Source organism: Triturus cristatus, chromosome 4_1 (genome assembly GCF_964204655.1).
Source record: "Triturus cristatus chromosome 4_1, aTriCri1.1, whole genome shotgun sequence".
Taxonomy (NCBI): Eukaryota; Metazoa; Chordata; class Amphibia; order Caudata; family Salamandridae; genus Triturus; species Triturus cristatus.
The window spans coordinates 3,414,244-3,440,295 of NC_140585.1; the positions used below are offsets into that span (position 1 = coordinate 3,414,244).

Sequence of the window (26,052 nt, forward strand, 5' to 3'; positions counted from 1 at the left end):
GTAGCTGTCAGGTTGTTTCTCCCAGAGTCAGCAACTGCTAGCTCCTCCTTAACTGTTGACTGTGTATTTCTGTATGACCATCTATGTGCATAACTCTTCTCATGTATACTTGTACCGCATTTTTTCAGCCCCTGTGTGGGTATAAAAGGACCATGCTTCTTCTGTTCAATGTGCTACTTCACTCAATACCGAAGGGTGCTGTTTAAATGTAGTTCCTCCTCATGGGGTTTTATTAAACTTTGTATTTTCTATTCCAGTTTCTGTGCCAACTTCTTCCTATTGGTCTGAGGACTCTGTGCAGAGAAGGGCGAACCCCTTGCACTGGTAGGCCTAGCTGAGGTCTCCTTCAACAAATTGGCGCCCAACCAGTGGGGCTCATCGGTGACTCGGATGCCCAAAGGATTGGTCGCGACGAAGGATTGGAATCTCGCTCTGGACGCGATCGCTGCCCGATGAGACCCGAGTCTTGGCAACCCCGGCGTTTTTCCTTTCTTTCTGATCTGACCATCCAGGTGGCGCCGGTCCTCGACTGAGATCTCTTCTGTTGATCCGCCGTGCAGTGACCATTTGGTCGATTTTAGAACTTGGCAGTTGGAACCTGGACACCAAGTGATTGGTAAGTGTCCTTCTGCGGCGCTTGTTGTTGGTTTTGATGCCTGGGATTGGTAAGGTAGTTTAGTAACACTTACTGTGGCTTTTGGATTGCGCATTTTGTGTTGGCCAACTTGGTTTGTTATGATATATATATATATATATATATATAAGTTGCAACCTATATAGGCAGGTAATGAGGAGAATTTTCTCTATCTGAATTGATTTGAATGGCACATCGTACTAAAGGTACCTTAAGTGCTACTTTGATTATAATACTGCATATTCTGCACTATTTTTGGCATGCCTGTTTTTAGCACACTTCATAGGATGTATTGCTTTTGTAGTGGTACCAAGTTGGTTCTGGATGAAGCACGACCAGCCCCCACCGGAGGGGACGTCTAATAGGGATATGTATATTAAGTATGATCTTTCTTCTATAATGTAAAGCGCATTATGGAATAAATAAACGCGTAAGGATCCTGAGTTGCGTTGGCCTATGTATGGGTCATTTGATTTACGATAGATTGAGTATGTGGAAAAATGTATGTTTAAGCGAAAGACTAGGCAAGATATGTTTGATTGTGTACGAATGTGGGAGAAAGAAGTGCGTGAACGAATGAAGCGTGAACAAGCCTTGATTGAAAAAGAACAGCGAAAGAACATCTATGTGAAAGCATTAGAGATGAAGAACAAACAAATAAAAGAGTTAAAAGAGAGAGAAGATAGGGAGCTCAATTTACAGGTAACTGGCCAATACGCTGTTCGGCGGCCCCTTTATCCTACACTTAATAAACCACAAGATGATTCCTTATTATTAGATCGCCCTCCACCTACGTATACTGTTCCGTCTGCCCCTCATGAGTCAGATGAGGACTCTAGTTCAGAGGAAGATAAGGAACGAGAAACTCGTTCTATGTTGACTGCTGCGCGTTCGTCCCAGCTCCGATCTGCTGCTCGTAAAGCAGTTCATAGCACTGCCCCCGCCTCTGAACTTCTAGATAGTATGAGCGGGTGGTATGAAAGGGAGCAGCTGTATTTTACTGAGGTGTTTGCCGCAGAGGTCCTTGAGCTATTTAGGAAATATTCGGAGGAGTTAGAGTCTGACGATATAGCAGATAATTATAAGCAAATGCGTGATGGTCTTTTTGTTTTCTCCCAGGTGGCTGATACAATCAGGCGTTTGGTTAAACTGCGTGTTGATGCAGTCCATTTGAGAGAGGAGAAAAAGGCTGCAGACGTAGCTGCACAGATATCTCAGACCGGCATAGCACAAGCTTCTACCTCCGGAACAGATAAGACTATGATAGTTCATGCGAAACCTATGCGGGAGACCGCGCCTTTGTATGTTCCTCCTAAAGGACAGGGTACAAGTGATGATAAGGCCTCTATTGATGCAAAGGGTTATTTTATTTATAATTGGGTTTACACTCCTTGGAATAGGACGGATGTTATGGCACTTAAAACTGCATTGCCTGATCCGCGGAAAAATCCAGCCGCTTTTTATGAGGAAGTTGATGGTGCTATTAGCTGTTGCACTATGACTTTGCCTGATATTGATTTATTTTTCGGATTGATATTACCGCCTGATATGTGGAGAACTGTTCGTAAAATTGATGATCGTGCAGCTTTTGGGGCGTTATGGAAAGACTTAGAACAAATGGATGTAGAAAGGGAACCCGCACAGAAGCCATGTCAGTTCATTTTAGATCTTCCCGCAGCTATATTAGTTAAGTTAAAAATGATTATTCCCCCTAAAAAGATAGATTGGACTGTTTTAGCATCTTGTAAGCAAAAGGCAGATGAATCGGTCTCGGATTTCTTTACACGCTTTGAAGAAGCATTCCACGATTTTAGTGGCCAGTCGTTGACAGATGACACAGGCAGACATCTGTTTGTCGATAAATATGTCGCAAACCTGTTGCCAGGAATAGCTAGTCGCCTAAAGGCCAGTGAGAGTTCATGGACTACCTCTTCCCCGGTTTGTCTCTTGACTATGGCTCAGTATTAAGAACGCCAGGAATTAGAAGCAAAGGGTAATGAGGATAAAAAGACTAAAGAATTAAAAACGAAGGTTATGTTGGCTCAGGCTTAGGGTCCGCCTTTTAGAGGTAGTGCTAGAGGTGGATGTGGATCTTACGGTTCGTCTTTCCCTTCTTATACTCGTTCGAATTTGTCTGCTGACCAGTGCACGTACTGTAAGAAATTCGGGCACTGGGTTTCCGATTGTCCAGCACGGCGTGCTCAGCAGTGTACACGTGGTAGGGGACAAATGAGAAATCGTCCAGGATATTCAGGGCCTAGAGGAAGCACAGGTGATCGTGCTAGGTTTGATGCTAATATACGTGGGCAGGATGGGTTCAACACTTTTGATAGAAGGAACCAATATCAAACGTCTGACTATGGGCCATCTGATTCTCAAGAATCTACTTATGCATAGGATTGCCTAGGATGGGGTAAGGAATCAGTTGAAGTTCCAGTAGATCAGAGGGGTCCCTATGTTACAGCAAATGTTTTGGGCTCCACTGATCAGTTTCTGGTTGATACAGGAGCTACTCGTAGCGCCTTGTCTAAACAATTGGTTCCAAGGGCTCCCCTGTCTGGCTTAACCATTACATCGATAGGCTTCTATGGAACCCCTTCCCTTAGCCCATTGTCGCAACCACTTGCATTCCATGTGGATAAATTTACTGCTCCATGTCCATTTTTACTTTCCCCGAATACACCAGACAATATTGTGGGTCTTGATATGCTTAAGTATTTCAGGGCTACGATACGCTGTTCTCCAGAAGGTGTCCGTGTTATCTTGAATGACAACCATCCTGTGAAGGAGAGAGCTTGTCTTGTTAAAGAGGATGTTGCATTAGCTTCACTTCCTAGTACTTTGTGGGCTACTTCAGACACTGATGTAGGGCAAATGGTTATTCCACCAGTACACATTAGTGTCAAGGAGGGCGCTGTGCTGCCACGTTTGCCTCAATATAAAATTTCACAGGAAGGTGAAGAAGCACTCATACGTATTGTCCATGATCTCATTGAAGTGGGGGTTGTTGAGGAAGTTCCTTAGAATGTTTGTAACAGTCCGATTCTTCCTATTCTGAAAAAAGATACTTACACTAGGGTTTACAGATTCATTATTGATTTGCGAGAAGTTAACAAGATTGTAGTACCACAATACCCCGTGGTTTCTGACATAACGACACTTCTTACTTTGGTTCCCCCGACAGCGACTAAATTTTCTGTGATAGACTTGAAGAATGCTTTCGTTTCGATCCCTATTCATCCTGATAGCCGATATTTGTTCGGTTTCACTTTGAATAATCGATCGTATAGATTCTGTAGAGTTCCTCAAGGCTATACTGAGAGTCCTAGTATTTACAGTCAAGCATTAAAAAGAAATCTTGATTCTTTCGTTTTGCCTGAAGGAGTGGCTCTCATACAATATGTCGATGACATCTTGTTGGCAGCCGACACCCCTGAGCAGTGTGAAAAATGTACTTTGTCCTTGCTGTCTTTTCTTGCTTCCCATCATCACAAAGTATCACGAAAGAAATTGCAATATTGTAGATCGAAGGTAACCTACTTAGGTCACCTTCTGTCTAAGGAGGAACGTGCACTTACACCAGATCGCATTCAAGCTATTTTAGACACACCAGTGCCCCGTACTCAGAAAGATGTCCGTGCATTCATTGGTCTTACTTCTTTTTGTAGGCAATGGATATTTGGATTTTCACACATTGTTAAACCCTTGCTAGCACTTTTGACCAAAGATACTCCAATGCCCCTCCCATGGACAGATGAATGTGAGACTGCTTTCCGACAGTTACGACAAGCTCTTCGTTCAGCACCAGTGTTAGGTACTCCAGATTATACGAAGCCTTTTACATTATATGTACACGAGAAAGATGGATGCGCATTGTCAGTTTTATTGCAGACACACGGTGACAAACAGCGTCCCTGTGCATATTTTTCAGCAGTACTTGATCCTGTTGCTCGTGCGTTACCTGGATGCTTCCGTTCAGTTGCAGCAACAGCTGTGTCAATACGTCAGAGTGAAGGGATAGTTTTGTCACATAAGCTGTTGGTGCTAGTACCCCATGCGGTTGATGCCCTTTTAAATCAGACGAAGACGCAGCATTTAACTAGTGCTCGCCTGACAGGATATGAATTGACATTGTTGGCCCCTCACATTACACTAAAGAGATGTGCGACACTAAACCCAGCCACTTTGTTGCCATACCCGGCGACTCAGTCTCACTCACAGGAGTCTCATGATTGTATATTCCTTACTGAGGAACAGACAAAGGGTTGTGTCGATTTGCAAGACACGCCCCTTTCAAGTGTTGATGGGGAACTATGGGTTGATGGGTCCTGTTTGAAGTTACCAGATGGTACAACGTCAGCTGCTTATGCAATGACAACACTTCAGACGGTATTCCACAGAAGTCAGCTCAGGCAGCGGAGCTAATAGCGTTGACACGAGCGTGTGAACTTAGTACTGACTTATCTGTGAACATTTATACAGACAGCCGCTATTCTTTCGGAGTGGCTCATGATTTCGGGGTACTCTGGAAGGAGAGGGGCTTTCTTACATCCCACGGGGTGCAAATAATGCATGGAGAATTAGTACATAATCTCTTGACTGCTTTAACATACCCGAAGAGAATAGCAATTGTTAAATGTAGCATACATAAGAAAATAATTGATAAGATAGGACAAGGCAATGCTTTTGCAGACCAAACAGCCCGTGAAACTGCCATGCAGCGAAGCACCACGTCTATGTACGTAGTGAAGTCACAGGCTGAACGCTGGCATGATACCAGACAGGAAGTGCTAGATATGCGGAGATCTGCTTCTGCAGAAGAAATTGAGCAATGGTCTAAGGAGGGAACATTGGATGATGAGGGCTGTTGGAGGAATAAAGAGATGAGCAGGTGGAGATTGCCGACAGCCTATTTACAACCTATGATTCATATGGCACATGGGCCGGCACATGTTGGAGCCTCCTCGATAACGAAATTGCTCACGCAAGTTTGGGAGCATCCAGAAATTGCCGGCACAGCTAAAAAGATGGTGCAGTCTTGTCTGATTTGTCTTCAGCATAATCCTGGTAAAGGGACACAAACTCCTACAGGAGGGTTTGCTACGCCAACCGCACCTTTTGAAGTTTTGCAAATGGATTACATCCAGCTTGAGCGCTGTAATAACTTAAAGTATGTCTTGGTAGTGGTATGTGCCTTTAGTAAGTGGATAGAGGCATACCCTACGAAGGACAGTACAGCTCTCACTACAGCAAAGGTGCTTTTGAAGGAATATTTCCCTAGATTTGGTGTTTGTAAACTTTTATGGAGTGATAACGGACCCCATTTTATTTGGCAAGTTGTCGAATATGTCCTGAAGGGGTTGGGGATAAAGCAGAAGTTCCACGCTGCTTTCCATCCACGATCAGCAGGGTTAGTGGAAAGGTATAACGCCACACTTAAATTAAAACTGGCGAAAATACTGGCTTCCACATCCTTGAATTGGCCAGACGCATTACCTTTGGCACTGTTGTCCATTAGATCAGTGCCACATTCACGATCTGGTCTTACACCTTATGAGGTGGTATTTGGGAGGCCTATGAACATTTGGGGAATTCCTAAACCACGTCCCATACATGATGTGCCATGTGTATTGATGAGTGACTACCTATCACAATTGACTGACAGTTTGGTCTCTATTCATCAACAGGTTCGAGAAGCTCTTCCTGATAGGTCTGCAGGTGAAGGCCATGGACTTCGGCCTGGAGACCAGGTGATGATCCAATCGTTCCAGAGGTCGAGCAGCTTGGAACCGAGGTGGCGCGGCCCGGAGCAGGTGCTCCTTTCAACGAGAACTGCGGTTCGAGTGACGAACAGGAGGAACTGGCTGCACTCCACCCACTGCAAGAAAGTGCCGTCTACCTTGGTGGATCCTGTTGCTTTGATTGACCATCGGGACATCCTGGATACAGAGAAAGGCCAAGCCATATCACCTGACGAACCTGAGGAAGTCTTCCCGGACCACACAATTCCTGGAGTATCCCGATACCAACTGAGACAACGGAAAGAGCCTGCATCGTTGAAATAGACTGGTTGAGCAACCTCCCTGGGTTAGTGAAACGGAATGCCGATGTGGCAAGGGGGGGGGGGAACAAGTTCTGTTTAGTGTAGCGACACCCGTCTTGACCCTCTGTGAAGAAATCAACGGCTGCCCAGGGACAAGAGCTCCAATGATTGTTTTCAACAATAAGCTGATCATGTCCACAATAAGATCAACTGTTGCTAAGAGAAAGATCATTTGTGCTATAGGGTTTGTTGTTGCTATGGTGGCTGTAGCAGTAATAACCTGGTTCATTGAGAAAGTGGCTCCTGCTCGAGAACTTTTGATCGCCACTACTCCAGTATCAGTGTCAGTTGAACACCACTACTTTACGCTTCCATACCATGAGCAGAAGCATCGACAATCCTACTTAAATAATACCTTTATCCAGATGTTGCATCATACTCATAATGCCACAAATACTACCAACTGTTGGGTGTGTGGGATGATGCCTGCACATCAAAAGAAAGGAGGAACACCTTTTATTCCTCTTCCCTTTTCTCATAATGGTTCTTGTCAAGCTTGGTATGCGCTTTTGTTTGCATCTGGAAGACGCACAGTAGGCGGGCTTCTTTTTCGCCTTAATAAAGTATGCTACCAAGATAAAGATGGTTATCCTCAAGCCAAAGGGACCAAATGGGAATGGGAAGAGTATCAACTGGACAATATTTCAACGCCATATATCTTCACAAATATGAGAACTTTCACCAGTAATAAACAATTTGTGATTTCTGTTACCAGAGCTAAAGCAGATTTATGTGTAAGCAGTATTGGAAGAATTCCAGTGGGGAATGTACTGTAATTCTGTCTATTGAAGGTAGAAACAATAGCACTTTCATAGCCTCGCACAATACTTATTTTATCTGTGGTAGCCACGGATATTATCAACTACCTGCTGGGTGGTCAGGAGTGTGCTATTTGTCCTTTCTATTGCCCCCTGTGTTTCTGGCACCTGCATCATATCACCGGGACCTTAAATTATTTAACGATATCTCTAGAAATAGATACAAGAGGACAATAAGTACTGACGAAGTAGACCAAACTGATACCACTCTGCAACAATATGTCGATTTTAATTTAGGTTTGTTCTCCTTTGTGGGTGCTGCATTAAACAGTAGGAAAGTAAGACGATTAACTAGAGTTGTGGAAGCTGTTACCAATCAGACAGCTATGGCACTTGGGAACATTACGGAGGAGCTGCAAATTGCAAGGATTGTAGCTCTCCAGAACCGAATGGTCCTAGATGTGGTTCTGGCTGATCGAGGTGGTGCATGTCGCATCATCGGTAGCAGCTGTTGCGTATTCATACCGGATCATTCACCTTCAGTATATAACGCAATATCAAAGCTGCATAAGATTGCTGCAGAGACTGGTACTTGGACTTTGGCTGGATGATTTTGGACTCTCGTTTCTGCTTGGGGCTGGAAGTTACTAACTATCCTGTGTATAATTATTACAATACTTTTTACATGCTGTGTATGTATCCAATGTGGTCCAATGCTTTGCTCTATTTGCATTTCTGTCTGTATACCTGTCAAAAGGAATATTGCAGAGACAAAGGCCCAACAAATGTTGAATAAAGAAGTGGCCGAAATAATGCTAATAGATGTACGGGATGCATATTTAGATTTCCCCAGAGGAACAGATGTCTTCAGCTAATGCTAAAAGGGTCATCCGTTGTAAATTGGCTGCGATTGGATTAGCATTAGCGGAATCCATCTCGTATTTAGAGGCTATCTTGTCCATTTTGTGGAATCCATTTGTATTTCTGGCAGCCATTTTGTCTGCCATGTGCTCACCAAGAGCTGTTTCCTTCTTCACTGTTGTTTACCCTTGTGCTCTGTTTAAAGGACTGGCTATACTTAGACTCTGTTACTCTGCACATGCGCAGAAGAGTCTAACTGTTCATGCATCTGTTTTTAGTCTGTAGCTGTCAGGTTGTTTCTACGAGAGTCAGCAACTGCTAGCTCCTCCTTAACTGTTGACTGTGCATTTCTGTATGACCATCTATGTGCATAACTCTTCTCATGTATACTTGTTCCGCCTTTATTCAGCCCCTGTGTGGGTATAAAAGGACCATGCTCTTTCTGTTCAGTGTGCTACTTCACTCAATACCGAAGGGTGCTGTTTGAATGTAGTTCCACCTCATGGGGTTTTATTAAACTTTGTATTTTCTATTCCAGTTTCTGTGCCAACTTCTTCCTATTGGTCTGAGGACTCTGTGCAGAGAAGGGCGAACCCCTTGCACTGGTAGGCCTAGCTGAGGTCTCCTTCAACAAGACCAGACAACCAATCAGTGATGCCGGAGATGACCACCACACCTTCGACACCGATGCCCTACAACAGCCCATGGACATCCCACACAACCCACCACCAGGACTAGGGCAGACAAGCTACTCAGAGGAGAACACAGCCCCTGAAACAGACCACACAGAATGAAGCACCCGCAAGCACGGCTGATGCATAACACTTCACCGACTCACAAATGGCACCCCAATGCCAGGTGACAGAACGCCTAAAGGAGGTGGCCGAACAGGTGCGGGTGTGGTGCGAACCCATGGAAGGTGAACTAGAACACATACGTGGGTGTCCATTACCCTTCAGGGACCACCTACACCCCACAAAGGAGACCAACACTGCCATAGAGACACATGCAGATGCACATTCCCAGTACAGAACCATGCCCAGGGGCACGCACATATCAGTCACACAACCACGTTGGCTCTGCTTACGACGACCCAGTCCACTCCCCTTACGAATAGAGTGGGTGACGACAAAGCTACATGTCCAAGCCCTAACCCGCTGCCTGCAGTGACATGTCTGCGTCCGCCGTACACAGCACAATGTAATGTCGTAGGGCCCAGGGCCCTCATGCATACAACAAGACCACAGAGACACACGCAGATATCCTGTTGAACTGGATACGGGTACGTGTGCCCGGCCCCTTTATTGGCAGCGCCACATGTATAGTGACGCCTGTGCTGGATGTGTGTGGGGTGAGTGCAAGCCAGCCCTCAGGGAGTTGTTGGTGCTGGAGACAAATACAATAGTGAACACTTTGAATACGGAAACAAACAACACCAGCTTTACAGGGACAACTGAGGAGCAGCATGGTGGTAGCCAGAGCAAGTATAGAAGTTACCCAATGAGCAAACAGAAGTGTCCGTAAGTTGCAGTGCAGTGAGGTTGGGGCACTAGAGCTGAGGGCGCTCATGTGAAGAAAATGTCTAGGATTGTGTCCCTTTGGGACATTCCTGATGCAGCTGCAGTGGGGGGTGTCACACCTGCATCATCTTTCTCATCGTCGTCCCTGGTCTCCCACACTGCCTGAGGTGACATTGCTGTATGAACTCTCCACAGCGCATACCAAAAATAGTAATGGAAGATGATTCCTGGTGCACTGAGTTAGTGGCACCTGGAGTGGTGAGAAGGGGACCAGGCAGAAGATGGCATCCATGACAGGTGTGAGCTACTCCGTCAGTCTGTTAGTATGACCGTTTCGACACTGGCAGATGGTGGTTGGAGTTGGCCCTGGTGATGGTGAAGTGTGCCTCCTGCGATGATGGGATGCCCGAGCCGGTCAGGACTCTATTTGATGTGTGAGCCCTGGTGGTCCGCAGTTGAGGCCGGAGGCAGCGGACAGCGCAGGGCCACATTCACATGGCGTCGATGACCCCAAGACCACTGTCACAAAGGTCATCCAATATTCATGCAGACCGGGTCCCTGACTTGAGGTGCACAGAGTTAGTGGCCCAGGATGTACAGCGGCTGGCACAGGCACACCGCCACGGGAGGGTGACTTGTGGTCCACTGAGGTTGGGCCACGCAGACTGAGCATGTCCTCGTCGATGTGGTGAATGTGGCAGAGGGTTGCGGGGGACAGTGGAAGGTGTCCTCCAGAGCATGATGCAGAGGGCAGAAGCTATCTGGAAGCAGCAAATGAAGGAGTTGAAAGCGAAAGTCTCATTGCCACCACCAATTCGGTATCAGCTGCATGAGGATGGAAACTACCCCCTAGTTCAAGGACTCAGACGCAGCCAATGTACGACCAGAGAGTATCCATGAATGACGGGGAACAGACTTAGTGGCACCGGGGCTGAGACGGGATGCAGTCTGCGATGATGTCAGTACACTGATATGAACTCCGGCATTGCCAAATCAACATTCTGTGACCCACTGGACCGCAGTGTAGGCTGGAGGCAGCGGTCAGCAGTGGGCCACAACCACGTGTCGTAGGCTCGCGAAGCACAGAGTTAGTGACACCAGGGCTCTCGTTGCGTGCAATGATATGTACTCTGCCTTAGAATATTTGATGTCCACTTCTGTGACCTACTCGAGAGCAGCTTAGGCCGAGAGCAGTAGTCCGCATGGGTCCACATAATCTTGTGTTTGTGATGTACTACTAAGACCTACATACACAAAAAAAGGCCAACAACGACGGACCAGGGTTAAGCACTTAAATTCCTAGATTTACATATATTAACTTTTGGTGCAACTACTTCCAGCATCTGCCGTTGTTAGATGCTGAATAATCCAAAGAATTTCGCACAAAGAAAGGTGCACTCAATAATAATAAGTCCAAGTGAGCAAATATATTCCAAAATTCTTCTTTTATTCATGAGATCAATTAAGAAACGTCAAACAGCCAACGAGTTTTGTTCCTTTTGCCACAGGAACTTCTTCAGAGCTAGGAATCAATCAAAGTTGCGGAATAATGGAACCGAAGGAATACGCAGTTCAAAAAATCCCAATAAGATGGATAGTGTGTATATTACAGATTACGCGCATACATAGCACACCGATATCTGAATCTTTATATAGCGGTATGCATAAATTCTTCAATATAACAAAAACGTAGCAGATCGCATAAGTTTTAGGTCAAGACGCAAAGTACAAATGGGTAAAAGATCTTAACTAGTTGAGGTAGGAGTAAAGCCTCTAGGGTATCGATGCCGAAGTTGAAAGTATAATCACGAACAAAACGGTAAAGAGCTTTAAGGTATAGTGATCAAAGTGATCCGGACGCGACGAGCGGCATAGTAACCGGCAGCAACCTGGATCGCGTCTGGACCACTTTCAGTTTTGACCTAAAACTTATGCAATCTGCTTTGTTTTTGTTATATTGAAGAATGTATACGTGCGCTTTCTGTTGCACTTATTGTATGCAGTATTGCCATGGGCCACTAGTAGGATATGTGTGCATTCCATTGCCCCCTGACACGTGCAGGAGGCCAGCCGTGGCGTACACGCCTTGCTTGGTCTCTGGCTGTTCCTGTGCAGTGTGTGGGAAGTATAGATAGTGGGGTACCAAGCTGATGGTGTCATCCATGACCGTTGTTGGGGACTTGGATTGGCGGGTACCAGAGGCCAACACGTGCAGCACAGCCAGCAGCTTTGTCTGGGGTGGGATGTTGGTTGTCCGCTGTGTTGGTACCGTCAGCCTGTGAGCAATGGTGGTCAGGATGCGGAGGAGGGTTGTCCCTTTGAGCATGTAGTGGGCAATGACATTCTCTGGTGTTGGGTCTGTGTGGTTGGTGCTTTTTCGGAGGGTCGCTGTCTTTGTCTGCGCTGCCTCAGTGTTGGTCCGAGGGGGGGGAGGGCGGTAGGTGTCCAGGGGGTGAGTGTGGTCCATGGGGTGTTGGCGGTGGGTGTTGTGGTCCTCTTGGGTGACCGGCCCACATGTTAAGTGGCTCCATGGCATCTGTTGGTCTTCAGGGGGCAAATTTACAAGCCCCTTGAGTCCCTTATACGCCACCGTTGCGTCACTTTTGTGATGCAGCAGCGGTGTGAACCATGCACCACATTGCAACTTATTTACAATGTGATGCATTCAGGCAGATGAGTCACGTTGTAAAGCACTGCGCCACATGAAGCCTGCGTCAGGTTTCATGTGGGCATTCTGTCGCAGTGTTGGCGTTCCGTCGGCGGAAAGCCTTGGAAAAGTGACGCAGTGAAATCTACAAAATTTTACTCAGTCACTTTTCCGAAGCTGCTACGTCAAAACCTTGTGCCTGCTTGAAGCAGGCATAAGGTGTGACGCAGCATGTTGGAGATAGGCCGGGTTGGAACAGTGCTGGAGTTGCATAGCGCCCGCAACATGACTGTCGCACTGCGCCAACCTTACGCCGGCAGATACGTCACACATTTGCCTATCTGTGCGCCACAGTGCGCTGCATTGTAAATGCGGCGCATCCATGGTGGCGCACGGGTAGTTTTGCGTGACGCATCCCAGCTGATTTGCAGAGATGCGCCAGAAGTTGTAAATCTGCCCCCAGGTGTGGCTTTGGACTGGGCTCCTTTTTGTGGTGCAGGCTGCCGTCCGACTTTGCACTAGGTCAGAGCAGTTGTTAGTTTCCTGCTGCTAACGTGCCTTATCGCCTGTTTTGTGATCTTATCTCCAATCTGGCTGGTCGTTGAGAATGTTGCAGAGTGGTGTTGTCGTGGCTTTTTGCACGGGAACGCCTACTCTACATCTCATTAGCGATAGTTGCGGGGGTCATCTGTGGCGATGTTTTTTGCGGCTACTATCGCAGGTAAACTGGTGCTATGGGCTGTTAGCACCAGCTTGTGAATGGGGCGATAAGTTTATCGCAACTTTGGCTGTGAAAAAGTGCCATTACCTCGGCTATAGCTCCTTGAGAATATGCCCCTAAGTTCACAAACTTCACGGTCTCTCTGCTTCATGAACAAGCAATTTTAACATGTGCTGCCTGCTTTGAGGCAATTATGCTGCAGTGTTTACTAAATTATACAGAAAAAAAGGCTGCAATCTAATACAGTATAATTTCTGATACTTTATTCTTTTGACATTTTTACACATACTAACAATCTCTCCAAAGAATTTGCCTCATTAGTAGCAGTGCAACATACAAACGCAGCAGTGAGAAAGGTGCCACTTTGCAGCAACACACGTTTTTGGGTAACTTTTGATCCTTTTGAGCTACAAAGAATTTATTAGTTAAATCATCAGATTAGGCAGCAGATGATGTATTATGAGGCAAGTATGGCAGAGCCATAATTATGTGGAAAGCATTTGCAAACTACGATATTTCTTATTCATGTTTGATCTGCTCTTGTGGAAAAAGGGAGAAGTGCTGATGACAAACTCCATGGCTCGGAGACAAAGAGCTTGTGCTTCCACTTTTAAGCGTATGTGGGACATTCTGTGATTGGAAACGTATCCCACTTTGTGAATGTATTTTAATGTCAATAACTCATTTTAAACCTTAAACAAACATGTGTATCCATTAGTTGAATTAAATAACGTAATAGGCTGTAACTGGTCAGTGAAATGCCAAACAAATACTAGAAATTGGGATGTTTTGCACTTTCTGGCCACATCTCTGACTCCGCCCACTGACCCAATCCGCAGGTTATTCCCGTCCTCTGATTCTTCACCCACAGTTCCTCTACTTGTTTCTCCACTTCGACCACTGATTGACGCACATATTCTTTATGTACCGACACTTACTTCACTTGTATAAATCTGCTGACTCCCCTATAGTTGCACTGGCAAACCTGCGTGTATTGATTGTATCCCTCTGTATTCTTTTCTTTTTTTCACACACTTAACGTAAACTTTCTTGCTCAATACACTCGTTTTCAGTCTATGGGCATGCAGTGCTCATAATTCAAAGAGATTAGCACCTCCCAAGAGAGTTGAAGAGACACCACTCTTGAGAAAAGAACTGTTTAATGAGACAAATAACACCTCATGATTGACACTTAGGGGGTGTACGAAGTTGGCCTGATATATGCTGTCCACTAGTTCTAGTGGGCACCTTGTATCAGTCCACACAACCCCTTATGGTGATAGGTTAAAGACAACCTTTATTGAAAGCTATCCTCGTGGTAGCTATGGAGAGCAGCCTTCAAGCTAAGTCTTGAAGGAATGTAAAGCAGCTTATTTTACCAGTCTATAATCTCTTGAATGATCAAATGAAAGGACAACCACACCAGGTATATATTTCAAATATATGTATTTAAGATAAAACACACCCCTCTAGTCTCTTTATGAGGCTGGAGTTCGAAGTACGTAAGTTACAAGTCAGTATTCAACAGTAAAAGCACAAATACACGTTTGGGCCCTAGGGGCGTACCAAACCAAATACCAATAAAGTGGTATAAGAACAATGACTGAACTAGGCACAAGGCCTAGAGCCTGTAGAATCGCTTGGACCACAAGGAACCACCCAAGGTAGTGACACAGGGGACCCACGGGGGAAACGTGCAGTGTGAGAACACAGCCGCGAATCGCCGTTAAGTTCTATGGGGAAAGTCGCGGTTGGAAATCAAGAGTTTAAGGACACTTAGAGCATGACTACAAGCAAACCCTTTTGGACTTAGAGGTGTCTAGGGCCAACACCCACGGGAGCACCGGAGTACTCGAGTTACCTCACCCAGGGAACCCGGGTGCATAGGTGTCGAGGAAGACCAGGAAGATGATGGATCAGCAAAAGATCACGGTGTCCAGGGGTCACGGTTCCACATCACCCACAATAGCCACGGGCCTCAGCTTTGCTGTGGACTCAGGGTAGCATCGGAGAAGTCTGGAAATCCACCTCTGGTGATGCAGAGATTTCGGCGTCCGGCGGGAGCTTCAGAGTTGCAGACCGGACAGTTGCTTCTTTGGTGCCTGCCAAGCAGGGGAGTCACTCCTTGACCCCAAGAGAGATTTCTTCAGTCTTCTAGTCAGGATAGAAAGTCGAAGGTCAAGGATATATGTTGCAGAGTTTTGTCCAGGGTAATCCAAAGCCTAAAGGACTGGGTTCCCATACTTATACTAAGTTTGGGGGTTGGACATACTCTAGGGACCCACCTATGGGAGGGTTTGGAAGGAGGGGTGGTTACACCCATTTCCTTTGTCCAGTTTTGCACCAGAGCAGGGGCAGGTAGCCCCTGCAACCGGTTTGAACTGGACTATGCACAGGGACACCAAGTATGTCCCCAGTGCAGGACTTTAAAGCACCAGAGGGGGCACCCACCCAGCCCCAATACACATCTGCCTATCTGGGGAGGTGGTTACACCCCCCTGGGACAGGAAACCTATTGTCCAGGCCTCCCCTGCTGTAGTTTCGGTCAGCGGCAGGAGGCCTCTCCCGTGTCTGTGGCAGTGGCATTCATTTTGTGATGTCAGGGCTTCAGACAGTCTTTACCGGGTAGACCAGTGTGAACATGTCTCTCCCTCTAGAAGGTTGGAATGCTACCCCCACAACTGGCGGGGGCGGTAGTATTCCAAAGCGTTTCACACCAAACACGACATGTTTCCGTGCAGCCAGTCCAAAGTTAACATTTACCGCGAGGTTATAATGCACTTAAGAGTATATGGTCAGGCTGCACCACAAACTGCATCAGAGGAGGTACTCTGAACGCTGCAGAGGGGCTCTGCTCATGCAGGGGCACCCTCTCACATAAAAAATAAGCACTCTGCCTTCAGGATTGTTAAGGCCTGCCATAGGAGTGACTTATAGGTTTTATATGTGTGTGCAATGGTAGTGATATAGGTAGCCTATACCACAGTAAGGTGTGCATGCACCACCTTATCCAGGCTGCAGTAGCATACCTGTGGTGTCATTTTGGAGTGCTTCCCAGGGGTGGCATAATACATGCTTCAGTCCCTGGTAGGCCTCTGAGGTACCTATGCCCTAGGTACATAGTATACCATATACAAGGAGCTTCTAAGGCACTCCAGAATTCAATTAGAGATGTACCTAATGTACATGCAAACCATTTTACAGAGAAAGCAAATAAACTGGGGCCCTGAATAGCAGGGTCTCAGTCCAACTAAGTCATAAACCAGCAAAACACCAGAAAAAAAATGGGGGCAACCATATAGTCAGATTCCACCTTCCTACAGTAATCAAACAGTGTTGAGGTGCGATGTGCGTCCAGCTGACAATTGAGTGGAATATGGAATATTATTTGACATTGACTTGTGATCACAAACCCATATGTGAACTCTTAAACGTTGCGTTGTTGGCATATATTGACATGGTTCATAAACACAGTGCATACTTTCATTGTAAGAATTATAATACGCAATGATGTGATGGAGAGAGAAAGGCAAATAAAATGAAAAACGTGTTACTCAATAGGCATTGGGTGATGGAAGAGTCCATGTACATAAGTGGATAGCTACATTATCTAACCTCTTAGACAGAACTCGGTCAAACAGAACATAAGTACAGACACCATTGTTAAATGTTCGTATGTTGTTAAGAGTTGGTAAAATGTCCTGTGTCTTGGTGCAGATCACATTAAACTGTGGTGACACAAATTGTATTGCCACTATGCTGTGTAGTACATTATTGTGAAACTTATATTTTAGACCATAAGGGGGGGCACAATCCACATGTTGGGCCACCATTACAGAATAAAGGTACAAACTCGTGGAGCAGTCGAGTTAGTAGAAGAAACAACTGGAGGTTAAATTTAAGAACATAGGTATGCTGTTTAGAAAGAGACAGAGTAACGATGGAGACGTGTTGTTCTCATGAGGGTTATTTCAACTGTAGAGGCTATATATGTCTCATAGATGAGAAAGGAGTGAGCTTCTCGTGGGGTCCCATGGAGGGAATCAGTGTTCTGTACTCCACAGGGTCAGCCTCATGTGAGACATGATATTTGAGCATGACTGATCTCGGATTTGTTCAACCCGTTCTGTATGGAATCTAGAAGGTACATCCATTTGCATTCCCTCACATCCAGGATCATCCCAATGTTACCTCCCCTCGGACCAAGGGAGGGTTTCTCAAGAACAAGCCATTTGAAGTCATCTGGGCCGTGGTCTGCAGTTCTGAAGTGTTCAACCAATGGTACACCCTGGACCTCACATCTAATGCGACTGCAGTGTTGCAGGATCCTGGCTTTCACTTTCTGTTGCGTTTGGCCAACATAAATTAGGTCACATGGACATATGATACCATAAATTACATTTGTAGAGTTACAGTTTGTAAATGACTTTAAAGTGATCACATGATGTTTATATGTGAAATCTTTTGTTTGTATGGTTGTTTGGCATGCCTTGCATTGTCCTTACTTGAAGGGTCCAAGTATCGGTGGTAAATTCCACATCGATTGAATTGATGGTGGCTCAGGGGTTTCTAGGAAAGAACGTACAATGTGGTCCTTGACACTTTTATCTTTCTTGTAGGAGTGCATCGGAGGGTTGGTTTGTTCTATGTCATTTGATATCAGACCCCAGTATCCGTTGATCTCCTTTTTGATGGCATGACTTTGGCTTGAAAATGTGGTGACACCTAACATCCTTTGCAGGGTTTCTCCTGTGCGATCCTTGGGTGTCAAAAGGTTCTCCCGAGGGCTGAACCATGCCCTTTTCTGCGCTCTTTTAATCAGCCTCTTAGGGTAGCCTCTTTCCATTAATCGTCAGCTCAGATCATCAGATTGAATGAAGTAATCAGTTTTTTTGGAACAGTTCCTGCGGATACGCAGGAACTGTCCAAATGTTAGGTTGTCTCTAAGTCCTCTCGGGTGATAACTGTTATATCTTAGAAGGTAGTTTCTCTCAGCCGGCTTCCGATACAAAGTAGAGTAAAGGTGATCATTAGTGGAAGTTGGCCAAATTCACAGAGTCGCCGGTCCAGATCATCAATATGTCGTCTATATAGCGTCTCCAGAGGGACACCTTCGTGATGTAGGGGTTGGTCTCATTGAATACAAAAGATCTTTCGAAATGGTCCAGATAAATAATGGCCAAATCAGGAGCAAAGGCAGCCCCCTTCGCTACTCCTTTGGTTTGGAATTAGAAATGTCCATCAAAAAAGAAAAAGATCCGCATCATTGCTAAGCGTAGCAGATCAATGATGAATTCAGTGGGAACTCCCATGGGTGCCGGTCAGCGAGCCAATGTCTCTCTCATGATATTTAGAGCCACTTGCTGTAGTATACTGGTGTAGATTGATACAATATCACATGTGACAAGATTGAAAGTGCGCTGATCAATCAGATTTATAGTTTGCATTGTGTCTCTCAAGTAGGACTGGGCAGACTCTGCTATAGGTTTGAGGAGGTGGTCGATGTATGTACATAATGGTTCCAGCATGGATCCACATCCTGACACTATCGGACATCCAGGTGGCTAAAGTGGATCTTTGTGGATCTTTGGCTAGGTATATAGAGTGGGGAGCCGAGGGTATTTCTGATTGAGGTACTGGAATTCGTGATTGGACAGAAATCCTTCTTCGAGGCCATATGAGGTAAGGGTGAGTATATCCTCTGTCAGATCCTTTGAAGTGTCTGATCTTATCCTCTTGTAACTCATCCCATCCTGTAGCTGGTTCAGAATCTCTGTTTTGTACGACGATTGAACCCCCCTTGTCCACGGGTTTTATCACTATGTATATTTTGTTCTTCAGGGAGACAAGAGCATCCTTTTCAATTTTTGTGATGTTGTACTTGGTGTGTTTGTATTTCTTTAGCATCTTGGTTATATCCCTCATGACAATGCTCTCATAGGCTAAAATCTTGTTGGTCATTTTGTGGCCTGGAGGGAAAAAGGTTGAAGGGATCCGTAGTCCTGTCTGTGAAAGTGCTGGGGTCGTGGAAGAATGTCTGAAGAAGTATCTCAAGCGGATTTTTCTAAAGAAGCGATGTAGTTCAGTCTTAAGTGAGAATTCATTGGGGAGTGCTATGGGCAGAAAAGAAAGTCCCTTACTAAGGACACTAGTTTCTTCATCTCTCAGTGTGTAAGAGGAAATGTTGACTACAGGGCTCTGTGTTCTTCTTACCATCTGTATGTCCTCCGTCGTGTGTTGATATCTCCATGATTCTTGGGCTGGAAACGGACCTGTTTCTGTACTCGGCCCTGTCCTCTCTCCCATTTGCCGCTGGTCGTGGGCTGTCCCCTCTGTATTCCTCTCGGCCATGGTCTGCCTCGGCCCCTTGGTGGTGTCCACTGACCTTGGCCGAAAAAATGCTGGTACGGTCCTTGGGGTTGATGCCAGTAATCCTGATGCCTGTAGTCTCCACTGGGACTAGGTTGCTCATTATCACTATCCGTACCATATGACGAATCCGAAAAAGTGGTATAGTTTCTACGTCCCCAGTATCCTCCTCTTCCTCTGTTGTTGTTGAAGCATCCCTAGTTTTCTTGTTTGTAGTAGTCCTCTTGTAGATAGGGGTATGTATTCTTCTTTTCATAGTATCGTACGTACTTGGCTAGTTTCTCCAGCTTCTTTGTCTGAGCATTTGTCTCGAAGTCTTTCAGAGTTTTTCCCAGATGCTCCAAAGCATCTGTAGCGTTGGTGAGTGTTGAGTCTCCAGCAATCTCAAGTTTGAGGGCTGCAATTTGTCCTATGAGAATCTGTATTTGTTCAGCTGCTGTCTCAACCCCCAGCACCATCCAGTGCCGGGAGCAGTTGTTGGCAACAAAACTGAATCCCTCCTTAAATTTGGGCACATCAACAAAGATGGCTGGTTCGTTTCGCACTTGCAGTCCGACAGGTATGATGTTTGCTTGTAGATACTTGGTCAGCAGGTGGCCATGCAAGCGGGTCCCCACTAGTTTCTTTTCAAGACGTTCCAGGCGGGCAATTTTATCGTTAAGAGTAAAGTCAATGTTTGGAGTGGTGGATGATAGGAAGTTGTGGGCAGGGTCCTGTATCAATTGGTTGATATATTCTTCTGTATACGACAAAGTCTCACTCTCTACCATTATTTATGTATCTGATTAAATCAGTCCAAAGAAACCTCGCAGGAATGCACCTGCACAAGTATAGTTACCTAGAAGGGTAAACCCAAATGTCGTCACTGGGACCAGGGTATAGAGCAGTACATAAGGAGTATGGTCCCAGTATACGAATTAATGTGCACTAAAGAACTAATACATTATATACAATTACACACAGAATCGTAGTATTCTTGATGAACAGTGTTGTTTAATCACACTGAACAACCTGTATTTTATAGCATTTGTTAACACAATTTTTCAAAGCAGTGCCGCAGGAGGGAAGGGTGAGGGTATAGTGAATGAAGTGAGGATAAGGAAGTAGGTAGAACAATGTAGGATTCACACAATCAGTTATTTTTCAGGAAGGGGCTCATACAAGAGCCAGGTAAATCACATTAAATCCAGACATTTAGATAACCGTAGTTGCAGACAAAAGACACAGTGATGAATCGCTGTTGATCAAACTGGCTAGTGTGGTAGATGTCGACGTTTCGACCCCTGGAGAGTAGTAGGTAAGTATATCCCTTACGTTGGGGTCTTCCTCAGGACAAGAGTGTGAGGGGAGGGGAGATGGGGGTGAGCTATCAGGAGATAAATTAAAAAGAAAAGCTTAAAAATGGAAAATCCCATAAAGGGAGTGGGATAAAAATACAGTTAAAACTAAGTCTCAAAGATTCACCATCAGTAGCCCAACTGATGGTAAATCTTTGAAACTTGGGGCATATTATCAAGGGCCGGCGATTAATATTGCAAAGCGCGCTTAGCGCTTACATATTTATCGCCGGCTATCTCAGGAATGTATAGCCCGGTTAGCGCGTTATCAACAACGCGCATCGCTGAGGCGATTCAAATTCCAGAGATAGTGGGGATATCGCAGTTTTCCATGGTAGAAAATGGCGATATCCTAGATGATAGGGCCTGTGGTCTTAGCCACACAATCCACCCCCATGTTAGGTATGCCTTAGTCAGGAATTTAACAGACATTAAATTCCTGAGTTAAGGCATACTTAACGTGATTTTAAATATCGCTAACCCTCGTTGTCAATATGACGAAGCTGAGTTAGCAATATTTTCCCAAGGGAGTCTTGTCAGGCACGCCTCCTTTGCATCTCATTAGCGATGCGATGGGAGGCGTGCTGACAAGGGGCGCTATTGCCAGTAAACTGTCGCTTGCAGCTGTTAGCGACAGCTTGCTGATAGGGCGATAAAAATATAGCCGCTTTAGCAGCAAAAAGTGCCGCTAAAGCGGCGATATTGCCCTTGATGATATGCCCCGTAACTGCAACAGTTAAAGGACATCTTAAGCAATCGACCTCCAGGAGCAGGGCAGCACCGCTGCATCATGGATACCCCACCCCCTGCACAGACCACACAGCTGAACGCACCCACCACCATGACTGGCTCCCAGCAGCCCACCGAAGCACACATCACATTCCAAGGACAGGTGTCAGACTGCCAGAAGGGGGTGGCCGAACAGCTGCAGATGGGGTTCTACCTCATGGAAGCCGAACTAGATCACATACGTGACTGTACAAGGCCCATCAGGGACCACCTACACTCCCCAAGGGAGACCCACACTGCGACAGAGACACATGCCCTTGCACATTTCCAGTACTGAACCACACCCAGAGCCACGGGATAATCACTCACACCCCCACGCTGGACTGGCGTACGCCAGCCCAGTTCACTCCTCTCACTTATTGAGTGAGGGACGACAAAGCTACATGTGCAAGGTCTCACCCGCTGCCTTCAGTAACATGGCTGCGTCATCTGTACACGGCACAATGTAATGTTGTAGGGCCCGGGTCCCTAGTGCAGACATCATGGGCACACGGACACACTCAGATAGTTCGTTGAACTGGCTACGGGCACGTGCGCTCTACACCTTTATTGGCATGGTCAAATGTACAGTGACGCATGTGCTGGATGTGTGTGGGGTGAGTGTAAGCCAGCCCTCATGGAGTCATTGGTGCTGGCAACAACTTGAACAGTTATCACAATTAAACCGGAAACAGAAAACAGCAGCATAACAGAAACAACTGTGAAGCATCATGGTGGTAGCCGGAGAAAGTACAGTGTTCACCCAACATGCAAGCAGAAGGGTCCATGATTTGTTGTGTATTGAGTTAGTGGCACCTGAAGAGGTGAGCAGGGTATCAAGCTGATGATGGCCCCCACGACAGGTGTGAGCAACTCTGATAGTCTGGCAGTAAGACACCTCCGACTCTGGCACCTGTTGTTTGGAGTTGTTCCTGGCGGTGGTGGCGTGTGCATCCTGCGGTGATGCGACGTCCGGGCAGGTCAGAACTCGATTCGATGTGTGAGCCCAGGTGGACCGCAGTTGAGGATGGAGGCAGCGGACAGCGCAGGGCCACAGGCACATGACCTTGATGACCCCCAGTCCATCGACCCAGAGGCCATCCAACATGCCATCATACAGGGCCCATGACTTAAGCTGTACAGAGTTAGTGGCCCCGGATGCACTGCAGCCAGCACAGGCACATCGCCACGGGATGCTGACTTGTGGTGCAGTGAGATTGGGCCATGTGAGCTGAGCGGGTCCTCGTCGATGTCGAAGGTGAATGCGGAGGGATGCGGGGGACAGTGGAAGGTGTCCTCCAGCGCATGATGCAGAGGGCAGAAGCCGTCCGGAAGCGGCAGATGGGGGAGTGGAATGCTACAGCCTCGTTTTTGCCATAGAGTCAGTATCACCGACATGATGATGAAGACAACCCCCAGTCCATAGACTCAGTCGCCCCCAAAGTTCAACCAGAAGGTGTACATGGATGCTGGGGAACGAAATCTGACATAAATAAATCAAGACTACATTCCCAATATGTGACCGACTCGACCGCAGTGTAGGCCCAGGGCAGCCGTCCGCATGGGCCCACAGACACGTGTCGCTGGGATGCTATGCACAGAGTTGCTGGCACCAAATCGAAGGGAGTACTGTGAAATAAAGGCTGCCATGAATATGTGGCCTCAGATATCATGAAATCAAGACTCAGTTCCATATGTGTGACCTACTCGACCGCAGTGCAGGCCAGAGGCAGCGGTCTGCAGGGGCCCACAGCCACGTGTCATTGGCCCGTGATGCACAGAGTTAGTGACACCACAGCAGTTGTTGGCAGTGTTCGATCACCTCCGTAACGATGATCCATTTCTCCTCCGGACTGAACCGCGTCTTCCTCTTACTCGTATCCTTACGTACAATGATGTGAACTCCGCTATGCCGAAATCAAGACTCAGTTCCAAATGTGTGACCTACTCAACCACAGTGTAGGCCGGAGGCAGTAGTCAGCAAGGGACCACAGACAGGTGTTGTTCGAAAGCTATGCACAGAGTTGGTGGCACCACATCGAAGGGAGTACAGTGATATCAACTCAGCCATAAAGTGTGTACTCTGCCATTTCATAATCAAGACACAGTTCCAAATGTGTGGCCTACTTGACCGTAGTATAGACCGTAGGCAGCGGTAGAGTGCGTCAACAAAAAAGGAGTAAAGCAAGCCTGTGTCGCGTGTAGGAGAGTAGAATCTGCTTCATATGGTTACCCCCACTGTTTGCTAATGTTTCACTGTTTTTAAACTTTAGTCTGGCTGGGACCCTGCTATCCAGGGCCCTAGCCTAGCTGCTTCCTCTCTAAATTGATTGCATGTACTTTAGGTACACCACAGATTGGATTCTGGGGTACCCTTATAAGTCCCTAGTATATGGTATACTATGTACCTAGGGCATAGGTACCCCAGAGGACTCTCAGGGGCTGCAGCATGTAGTATGCCACCCCTGGGAGACCATTTAAAATGACACAACAGGCCCCTTACTTAGATATAGGTTCCCTATATCTATCCACATCACTGCACATATATATATCCTGAAGGCAGGTTGCTGGGTTTTTTGTGAGAGGGTGCCCATGCACGAGCAGAGCCCCTCTGCAGCCTTTGGAACCTTTATTCCAGGGTTGTTTGTGATGCAGCCAAACCATATACTCTTAAGTGCATTATAACCTCGCGGTAAATCCTAACTTTGGAATGGCTGCACAGAAACATGTTGTGTTTGGTGTCAAACACCTTGGAATCATACCTCCACACTAGTAACTTGTATAGTAGGTATGTTTCCACCCTACTAGAAGGAGATCCATGACTTCACCAGTACACCCGGTACCAGCTTCACAGACCCTGGCATCACAAAATGGATGCTGCCAGCCACAGACACTAGTCTGCCCTCCTGGTGCCGGATGAAACTCCGGCAGGGGAGGCCTGGACAATAGGTTTCCTGTCACAGGGAGGTGTGACCACCTCCCAGACAGGCTTTAGTGTATTGGGGCTGGGTGGGTGTCCTCCAAGAGTGCTTTGAAGTTCAGCACTGGGGGCACATTTGGTGTCTCTGTGCATAGTCCAGCTCAAACCGGTTGCAGGGGCTACCAGCCCCTGCTCTAGCACTAAACTGGACAAAGGACATGGGTGTAGCCACCCCTCTGTCCTGACCCTCCCGTAGGTGGGTCCTCAGAGTTTGTCCCACCCCTTCCTTGGGTATAAAGTAGGAACCCTGACTACAGGACTTTAGATTTACCTGGATGAAACTCTTCTATCACATCAAAAGAGGCACACGCCTCTATGGATTGTTTCTGTGCAGGAAGGTGCCCCTACCTGCATAATAACAATTCTACTCACAACACAGGCACACTTGTACTATTGTGAAAGGGTGCCTGTACTGGTGCTAGGCTGTTGAAATAGCACCAATGCAGGGGGAAAGTACAGGAAGGCACAATATTTGATTAATACGGTGCCAACCTACCCTCTTCCTGTGGCTCAGGGCAGCATAGCAAGGTGATGTCTTGCGCACCTCTACGTCAAAATCCCCATCAATGAGGCATATAGCACTGTTGCACGCTTACTGTTCCTACTGAATCCATTGCATGTACTTGCCACAAGGCAAACTCTTGTGAAGATAACTTTTTGGTCAGTGTCACAGCTCCCCTCCCCACAGCTCCACCGTTAAAGCTCTGCCCTTGACCCAGCTCCTTGCAGGTAGGTGTTCGGGGCCCCCCTCCACCCGCAGGCTCCTGCCTGCACCTCATCCCTGGTGGTCTAGCAGAAGGGCATCCCCTCTTCTGCTATTCCGCTCTGTTCTGTGTCCTTTGTGCCTCTTTCTCTCTTTGCCGCTTTCTCATTGCCTCTCTTTCATTGTCTTTTTCTCTCTTTGCCTCTTTCTCGTGGTCTTTTCCCTCTCTTTGCCTCTCATTCATTGCCTTTTTCTCTTTTGCCTCTTCTTCATTGCCTTTTTCTCTTTTGCCTCTTTTTCATTGCCTGTTTCTCTTTTAGCCTCTTTCTCTTTGCCACTTTTCCCTCTTACCATCCTTGCTCCCTCTTCCTGCTCTCGCTGCCGCTGCTTCCTCTGTGGCCCCTCCCCCCCAGCGTGTCACTCCTACCTCCCAGCTGATCACCTTCTCCCCGACCCCTACTTAATGGCAGCTGTTGCATGGCCGCGCCGCTTGCGCAGCCAAAGGCACTCCAAAGGCAAGTCGCCAATGCCCGTAGGCGACCCGACCACGGTCAGGGATCCCTGGTCCCCTGACCCCCTCCACTATGATCCCAGCACTCTCCATGCACTCAACCCCAGACACAACAACGACTGCCAGCTCTCTACGATGAG

At 46.7% G+C, this 26,052-nt stretch overlaps 1 long non-coding RNA gene across 1 annotated transcript; it reads left to right on the forward strand.

Annotated features, from left to right (window-relative positions):
• Nucleotides 1–307: 307 nt before the first annotated feature.
• On the forward strand, nt 308–8,308 carry LOC146839257 (uncharacterized). Its single transcript, XR_014981054.1, has 2 exons — nt 308–616; nt 6,322–8,308. It is a non-coding gene; the product is annotated as an uncharacterized LOC146839257 (long non-coding RNA).
• Nucleotides 8,309–26,052: the final 17,744 nt, after the last annotated feature.